At 40.8% G+C, this 9,417-nt stretch overlaps 1 protein-coding gene across 1 annotated transcript in view; it reads right to left on the reverse strand.

Annotated features, from left to right (window-relative positions):
• Positions 1-9,050, reverse strand: part of SYK (spleen associated tyrosine kinase) — a 75,947-nt gene extending 66,897 nt beyond the window's left edge. The window contains exon 1 of the mRNA XM_048851050.2: positions 8,535-9,050. The gene's annotated coding sequence lies outside the window, so the exon portion shown is untranslated. The remainder of the gene's footprint in view (positions 1-8,534) is intronic.
• Positions 9,051-9,417: the final 367 nt, after the last annotated feature.

Below are 9,417 nucleotides of genomic sequence, written 5' to 3' on the forward strand. Positions count from 1 at the left end.
CAAACCAGTAAGGAAGGATAAAATACAAATCAAACTTTCACCCAACTCTTTTATGGAGGTTAACTTTAAAGAAAATTGTTTGATGTACCCCTGTGCTTCCTGGGTTCATGCGGGAGAAGAAACTGAAGTACTGGAATGCTGTAGGAGAGGAACACTCAATTTCCAGAAAGGCTAACCTTGGAGATTTTCAGCCTGATTGCCAAACAAAAGAAATAGCAACAATGCTGAGCACCTCCTTATAGTGGTGTGCATCCTTAACTCCCACAGATTGCAACTGGTTGTGTGGCTGCTTGGCCTCATTCAGGATCGACTCAGCACCTTGCAGGCTCAGGCCCTAAATCTGGATGTGTGTGCACACCATCCCTTCAAACCCTGGGTTTGACTCATCCTTGTTTATGACATTCTAGCATGGGCTCCAGGAGACTAGCTACCCCTCTGAACTCAAGTGTATCAACTCTGGAAGCTGAGGCTGCCTAGTAAAGGAGGATCTCACCAGAAACAAAACAGGAGATGGGAGAAAATACAAGCCCTCCCTCAAAATGAGAGGTGCTTCAGCAAAAGCTGAACATCTGCTTACTTGAAAAAGAATTGTGCAAGGGCATTACAGTGGGTGACATGCATGCACAGCCTTATTTAAATGTAGGCCGAGGGCAAAATTAGTGGTGCATTTTTTAAATTAATCAGTGCTACAAGGGTCATTTAGAAAAATTTGATTGGAATAATGATCACATTCCTTATAATAATACACTGTCCTATCTGGCCCAGCAAAGGATTTCACAGCATCTTTTAAACCAGTAGTTTCAGGCTGAGATGTTCAAAGTTGCCTAAAGAATTTTGACTCCCATTCCCCTACTCAGCTTTGAACATCTCAGCCTTAAATTCAGTTCTAAAAACCCTACATATAAATAATAGTGTTCTCCTTAAATAAAGAGGTATTATCAACCACCATAACCATGTATTCTTAAAGTAAGAAGGCTTAAATCACAGGCTAATTCATTCATTGCACTGAAACTTGCTGTTAAACTATTTTCTAGTGTTGAGTCTCTCCAGGTATTTTTCTTCTTTGGGTTGTCTCTCAGATCACATCAAGTCAGATTAATACTAAACTAGACAGGTATCTGAATGGGCACTTTGCTCACTTTAGGCCAATTTACTGTCCTTACCTTGCCTGAGAATTACCTTGCTCTGTGAATAGTCATATTCGACTAAGATTCAACTCAATGAAAATACAAGTGGCAGAATCAGGCCCTTTCCTCATTCAGAGAGATGTCACCTGACACAAGATCTTTACTGATAAATTTGCAGTATCTTATTTAAAAGTGTGTTAAGTGCGAAACTAAGATGGGACTTGCACAAACAAGTTAGTCTGCCTTCTCATCTCCTAGGACAGAAAGGATTACAGTACACCGAAAAGCTTATTCAGCAATGTTCCTGGTAAACTTTGCTGAAGTATACTGAGTTAGTCTAATTTTTCTAAGATTAAGGTATCAACAGGAAACAGGTGAAATTAACCCTCACTGGTGTAGAAAGGGTACAATTTACATTTCCCCGTGTCCATGCAGACAGCCATGCTGGCAGACAAGTTCAGTCCCAAAGGAAAGGGTTCCACCAAGAAAGAGCCAAAGAAAAAATAAAAATGTTGCTAATAGAGGATGTTATGGCTAACGGTTAGTCAGATTGTGAACATCAAGGGTTGGTTTCTTAAGCAAAGCCCAGATAATGGCTTCTGTAAGAGAAGCCATCAACCTGTCTCCCTAAAAGAGGCATTTACACTTTCCTCCAGCAGTGGAGCCAGTTCTTCCTGCCTGGCCTTCAACCAACCAAGACACGTATCTGGAGGACATGTTGTGGAATGAAAGGCTTCTAACCACTCCTAGTACTTCAGTGTGTCACCAGTCTAAACTATTCTAGAGAAGATCTAGCTTTGTGTCCTGTGGACACTATTCTGTATCCACAGAACAAACAGTTCAGCTAAAACTGCTGAAATTTATTTGTTTTACTTTATGAGGCAATCAAAAATAGTTTCACAATGGGAGGAAAATTTCTCTTGATAAAGGCCCCTTTCTCATTCTTGGCAGAAAGAGGATGCACCTGGCCCCAGAGCGTTCTGGGCCAATAGGCAATATGTTTCTAGTTTTTGCATTGCTGCCACTATAAGAAGCTGCCAGGCGGGGAAAATATTTGGTAGCCAAAAGTGTTCTCTTGTGCTGTCTTCTGAGCAATATTAGCTATTGTGTTGCAAATTGTAAATGACTGTATAGTGCCCACTACATCAGGTATGAAACAATGACCAATACTGGTACCACTGAGGTTCATTCTATCCTAGCTGCTGGATCTGGATCAGAGTATTATGATTACCTGGCACCTGTTAGATCTCCATATCCCTAAAGCTTCTAAAATATTCTCTAATATCTGCTCTTGTTTTCCAAGCTGCTCTTGTTCCCTCATCCTCTAATCAATCCCGCTCAGAACATCTTCACCACTGATTGGCTGGTCACTTACTTTTTCTTTCTCCTGGGCTTATGATGGTTTGACTACCCTTGAGGTCACTGAGAGTTGCTGGAACACCAAGTCAGGTTACTTGCTGACTCCCTGGTCAGTGCAGCTCGACACTTGCCAGAAAAAAGGCAATATAGGAATTTGCTTCTAGAGTACTGATGTTGTGGCCCTTTTCCTTTGTTTGGGCATGGGATGCATCTACTAAACAGTAGCCACGCCTACTGTTGCTACTACACATAAAAATATCCAGTGGATATTATGGTGGAAACTGTGCCCTCCTCTTTTGGCACTTTTTTCTGTATCACTTCTCTGGGGATTTTTATGTCCATCAGATCCGTACTATTCTTTCTGTCCACTCATCAAATCCAGTTTACCCAGGCATTGCATGACACACAAAGCCCCCATCAGAACTGAGAATGAAAGATTTACCTGTTTCAGAGGAACAGCCGTGTTAGTCTGTATTTGCAAAAAGAAAAGGAGTACTTGTGGCACCTTAGAGACTAACCAATTTATAAATTTATAAATAAATTGGTTAGTCTCTAAGGTGCCACAAGTACTCCTTTTCTTTTTGCAAAGATTTACCTGTCACTCCAAAAGAGTTCCCTCTTTACCAATCACTTTTTCCATATATGGCTTCCTGGCACCCTGACAACCTCAGACCAGGGACTCTATTTTAAACAAAAAATGGTCATAGTTTGGATAAAAATAACATATTTCTTGTCAATTTATTGGACATCCTCTTGATCTAAAAGGCAGCTAACCCAGTCATCTCATTTACAAAAATAATTGCCACATGCTACTATCTGTTTTACAGCCCTCCTAGCAAAAGGTATCCTATTGAATTCACATATCTGCTTTGATGTGCAGTAAATTTTCCCCTTTTAACTCAGGCATATACTGCATTAATTGTCCATCATCTTCTTTTAAATGTATCATATGTAACAAGGCTTAGATGTTGGAGGAGATTTTATATTCAAAAGTTCTTTCCACCATGTCAAAATCATCGATTTGACTGAGTGAAATAAACAGTCTGAGTTCACACATAAATGATACAGGCCACATTTTCAAAAGTGGGAGTACTGCAATACACAAGAGCTCTAAGAGCATGTACCTGAACTGGTTGAGTGCAAATCAGACTACTGTGCATTTTCCTGATCTTTACATATAAAACTCCCACACTAGATTTTTAATGTAAATGTTGGTGTATCAGAATATAGTACAACTTTGAAAAACTATCTGTGCTTTGGACCAAATTCTACTCTCAATTCACTAATTTAAATTAAAAGTAACTCTAGAGAGTCAGTTTCCCTCTGTGACATTTTAAATTGCAAGTAATTCCATCGAAGTCCATGGAGTCCCTCTTGATTTAAAATTTGTGTAACTGAGAGCAGAATTTGATCACTTCTAGTTCAGTGGTGTAAATTTTAAATTAACTACCTTAAAGTCTGATTCTGCTCTCAGTTACATAATTTTAAAGGGAGAGGAACTCCACTGACTTCCATACGACTGTGTAGATGAGGTCAGAATATGGATCTTGAACGTAGTCTTATCTCACTTACCCCAGCAACTTAAAACAACACATAACCAAGGGGTTTAAAAAAGAATGTGTATATGTGGGGGAAAGAAAGCACTGCTAATTGTGATGAATCTGTACTATGAGGTAAGGATTTTAATGCAGTTTTTAAAAAGATTTAGGAAATGCTTCTGTGCTCTATAATCCTTAAGTATTTGTATAATTCTATAATACTTATTTCCCTGGTACAGTTTTTATTCTTACATTTCCTGCCATTATTGCACCTGCTTCCCCAACCTATCTCCACCCACACTGGGGGTTCGTGACAGGGTAAGCTGCATTACCAACGTAAGAGCTGCTTCACTACAACAGGCTGAATTTTCATATTGCAAATTTACAAATCTCACCGCTTTGCAAAAGGATAAAAACACACAGCAGCAAAAGTGCAAGCCAAATGAAATCACGTGCAGTTATACAAAAACGCAAACCATAAAGTTAAAATGCTTTTTCTTGCAGTGCTCACCTAGTCAATTTGACTATATGGACAGGAAGTTATAACCTATTTTTAACTTTGGAATGTGAACAATAATCAAAAGAGAGGCTAAAAACTTTATAACATAACTTCATTCCACTGCAGTAGGTGATATTTTGTATCAAATGTATGTATATTTCTCCATAATCTTATACTACAGTGAGGTCTGGATTGATCTCTCTGCCCTACAGAAGCACAATTTGCACCTCCCTGCAACAACAATGCCTCGTACACTCTTAGTGGATTCACCCCCAAGGAGGGGAACTTTAGTTTCCACTAAGGTTAAAACATCACGGTAATGAAGCGTTGCAATTGCTCACTTAAAATTACAAAAATTCTGGGAATGCAAAAATGAGAGGTCCAAGTGCAACATTAATTCAGCTATAAATCACACATAGTACTTTGTCTTTGTTTTTTTCTGGTTAAATGCATATCTTTAGCTGTCATTCTTTGTAAGATGTAAATCATAAACACGTATACCATATGAGCAAGTTAATATTGTTGTTGGAAGCTTAACTTCAGCATTTTATTTCTGTAATTTTAACTATAACTTTGCAACAAAATATCTTTTTGCATTTCCAAAATTATAATACTAACAAAACCAGTAATAATTGCTCAGTGTATTCCTTAGGTGTTCCACTATGCAGATAGTGTGCAAGGTCTGATCCTGCAAAACTTAATCACATGATTTGTCTTTACTTATGGGAGTAATCAGTGAGACTACTCATATACCAAAAGAGAAGAGAGGATTTTCAGTAACTGTAAGGTGAGACATTTAAAAAGATGTTCTTGTTATTTCAAATGAAAATAGGATTTGTAATGTGAAATTTCTTTTCTTATAATAAAACAATATTGTTCAGTTTGCAATTAAAGGACCTGACTCTGCAAACCCTTGTCCATGTGAGAGAAGTCTTTACTCACGCGACTGGATCCATTGACTTATGTGGGATCAACAGCTCTCACTGATAAGATATTACAGGATCAGGCCAAAACTGAATAAACGATCATTTGAGCTAGACCTGATGAGATAACTGTCTAGGGCCTGATCCTGAGAGGTTTTAAGCACTTTGGCCCCAATTCACAAAGTACTTGAGTAGCCTAATTGAAATCCCTGGCTAACTAATTATGCAGGGCTCAGTTCTTTGCTCAGTTTCACCAGTGTGTAAATATGGAATATTCCACTGCTATCGGTGGAGTTACCTCACTCAAATGAGAGAAATGGATCTATAATATTCCATTAACATTCACATATTTTCTAAGGGCCAAATTTTGCTCTCTCAGTTACTATAGTAGCTACATTCATTTCCTTTACTTCGCTGGGGTTACTCTGAATTTAACCAAATGCAAATGGAGGAAGTATTTGGCTTAGTCACTCCCTATCCTCCTCTGCCTCTAGGGCCTGATCCAAAGCCCGGTGACATCAGTGGGAGTCTTTCTAATAACTTTAGTAGGTTTTGAATCAGTCTGTAGATCAACTAATTAGGCACACTTACAAAATCGAAATTAACATAAATAACATTCTCAAACAGCATCAGACTCATACAACATGAATACTATTGCCAAGTTTTATCTCAATGCAGTATATCATATCAGCATTTGGAAAGGAAAAGAAAAATGTAATTTGCCTTAAAAAAATCTAAAACTTGCATCCTCTGACTTCAACAGCAGTTTTACCATTGACTTTAGTGGGAACAAGAGTAGGCACTTACACAGCAAATGGAAAGAGAAAAAAGGAATCAACTAACAAATTTATCTGGCATAAGCTTCCATGGGCTAGAACCCACTTCATCGGATGCATGGATTTTCACTCCATGCATCCAATGTAGTGGGTTCTAGCCCACGAAAGCTTGTACCCAGATAAATTTGTTAGTCTCTAAGGTAGCCACAAAGACTCCTCCTTGTTTTTACTAAAGTTGAAAACATTATAACATTAATACTACTCTTTTAACAGGTTTTTTTTTTTTTGTGCTCCTAGTATTTTTTAAAAGACACTTATTAACCTCTTCCAAAAATAACTTGCCCCCCGACTTTAGGTCAAATTCGCTCTCAATTACATAAGTACAACCATGATGACTTGAAAGTAGAAATGTAACCGAGTAAAATTTACAACTTTCATTTTACTGGGCGTTAATATTTTTCAGTAGAAACAAAACCTGAAAGCTTTATAAAATACTGTTATGGATTTTAATGATTCCTTCAACTGAACATGAAAATAAGAGCAAATATTAGTCATTAGTTTAGTCATTCTGATCTTCCTAAAATGGTTTAAAAACATTTATTCCAAGTTGTTTTATCTATTCAAGATGAGGCCTTCTTCATAACCTTCCTCTCCACAAAAAACTGTCAGAAAATAAAAACACTCATGTCTCAAGCTTCCTTCTTTCTGCATTTATCAGTCTTAAGCTTAACAAATGGCTGAGAAAGGAAAGAGTCATAGTTCCTGTAAAAGTACCCCCTTCAAGTGCTCTCAGGCTGTAACAGTTTATGGCCCTGATCTTCTTATCAGATCTGTGCAGGGTCAATGCATGTGGATCAGACTGCACATTTGGGTCCAAAGGTCCAGAAAATGAAAATACTTTGTACAAAGTATACTTTGCAAGACAAAGCCCAAAATAAAGGATATTAACAAAAATTATAAGTGAGAATGTGAATGGCTTGTTGAATTATGGAAAAAAAAATTGTCATAAGAGGGAGATGCTTTCCAAAACTACTTTATAATTAAGCCAAATTAGGGAATTTGGGGCTTGATCCTGCTCCACTGAAGTCAGTGGTATTTGTGGCTAAGAAAAGAATGTTGGATTGGCCCAAAAATTGGCCTGACACACCACTTGCTATACTCCTCCAGTTTTACGTACCTGTGACTCTATTAAAGTCAATGGAGTTTCACTGGTGTAAAACTGAAATAAATAGTGGTGACAGCATCCAACTCATTTCAGTGTGTCTAATGCTAGTCTGTCATTTTTTTCCTTAGAAAAAATCATCAAAGACATTTGACCAAAAAAAATGGTCAGGCTTCAAACCCCTGAATTAGTACATTGTATTTAGAATCCCTGTAATAACTTCATCCCATGCAAACTGTGAGCATTGTTTGTTATGTTTACAGAACAAATCAGTCTCACATTCATGTATCTAAGTAGGCTCATTTACTTGAATACTGGTTTGTGTTGATTTTAAAGACAGCTGTAATTTACAGAGGTTTTTGTTTGCTTTCAAACTGGTATATTTTATTTGTTTTCAAAGTAAGCAGTTTAGTGGAATATGCCTCCTTAAATTGCTTTTTGGTGTTATTTTTTTCCTTATGACTTTATTAAGTATTTTTAAAAAGTGTCCGTAATAATTTTGTTTGACTGACTAATTCGTATTTTTGATTTGCCATGGGTATGGTGTGTATTTTTCCCTGTATCATTTACTCCACCGTTTTTCAAATTATACATGAAAAGTAAGCATAGGATGCAACAAAGAAACCTAGTTGGGGAAACTTTTGGCTTTTAGGTGTGAAGGAAATTTAAATGTTATCTTAGGGATGGGCCCAAACAAAAACTGCAGATTTGAACACCTCAGAACTTGGCGCGGGGGGGTGTGTGTGAGGGAGTGTGTGAATTTTGCAACTTGGGGCCCTCTACTAAATGTTTTGTTACTTGATGCAACCCAACGTACTAGGAACGGGGCAAAACATCCTCCCAGGCTGTATTTGAAGGGTGGAAGACGCTGCGACGGGCAGTTCGGTATAAAGCACCTTGAAGGCGAACGCGGAAGAAATCGATCCACGCTCATCCCGTGCGCGCCCCTTTCCTAACGTGAGCCTGACAACGGCAGCCCAGTCCAGCCGCGAAGCTTCCCCCGCTCTCCGATCCGCTAGCGACGGGCTAGATGCAGGGCCACGAAAGCGACAACCCGTGTCCTTGCCTTCGCAGCCAGCCGGACTCCCGAGCGTGCCCCTGCCAGCGCGCCCCACCCCCCGCCCCCGCCGGAGCAGGCAGCGCCTCTTACCTAGGCACGGCGCACGGGGAGTGCCGCGGGCTGGCGATCCGCCGGGATCCTGGCCGCGGGGCGGGAAACGGCGCCCTTCCCCGGCTGAGCGAGGCAGGCGGTGGCCGCGGGCAAGCTGCAGCTGAGCCCCCCGGCGAGGCTGCCGGAGCGTCCACACCTCAGCGGGGCGGGTTCCCCCCGGGGGGACGCCCCCAGCCCAGGAGCAGCACAACGGGAAGCGGAGGCAGCAGCCGCTGTGCCTTGCTGCCGGGGTCCCGGCTCGACCCCAGCGCGCTGCTTCCCAGACCTGCGTTCAGGGTGAGCGAAACCTTCGCTTCCTCATTTTCTGTGGTAGCCCCGGCTACTTCCTCCCAGCCTGGTTTCAGCTCACATACTTCCTCATTGGGCAGGACCGCAGCTGCTCCCCCCTCCATTTGCTTAACAGCCTTGACACTTCGAGGGAGGCCCGCGGCTTCCCCAGCCAGGATGCACCAGCTCGGCGCTGGGTGGCTTTGCCTCAGCTGTCTTCTTCTCCCTTTCCTGTCTGCAGCCTCTAATCCGTCCCTGTGAAACACTTCCCCTAATTCCACACCTCCCTCTCTTGCCTTTCCCCCAGGCCAGTTTCATCTGCAACATAATCCTTCCCACTTTCCTTTCTGGACCAAAAGAGTTCAAGGGAACCCGCCCACACTGGGTTTCATAGAATCAAAAAGGAAAAAAAAAATGTAGGACTGGAAGGGGCTTGGAGAGGTTATCAAGTCCAGCCCCCACTGGCTGAGGCAGGGTCAAGTAAACCTAGACCATCCCTGACAGCTCTTTGTTTTCTAACCTGTTCTTAAAAACTTCCAGTGAGAGGGATTCCACCACCTCTTGGGCTAACTTTTTTCTGTGCTTACCTAGCCTT

This window comes from Caretta caretta, chromosome 5 (genome assembly GCF_965140235.1).
Source record: "Caretta caretta isolate rCarCar2 chromosome 5, rCarCar1.hap1, whole genome shotgun sequence".
Lineage (NCBI taxonomy): Eukaryota > Metazoa > Chordata > Testudines > Cheloniidae > Caretta > Caretta caretta.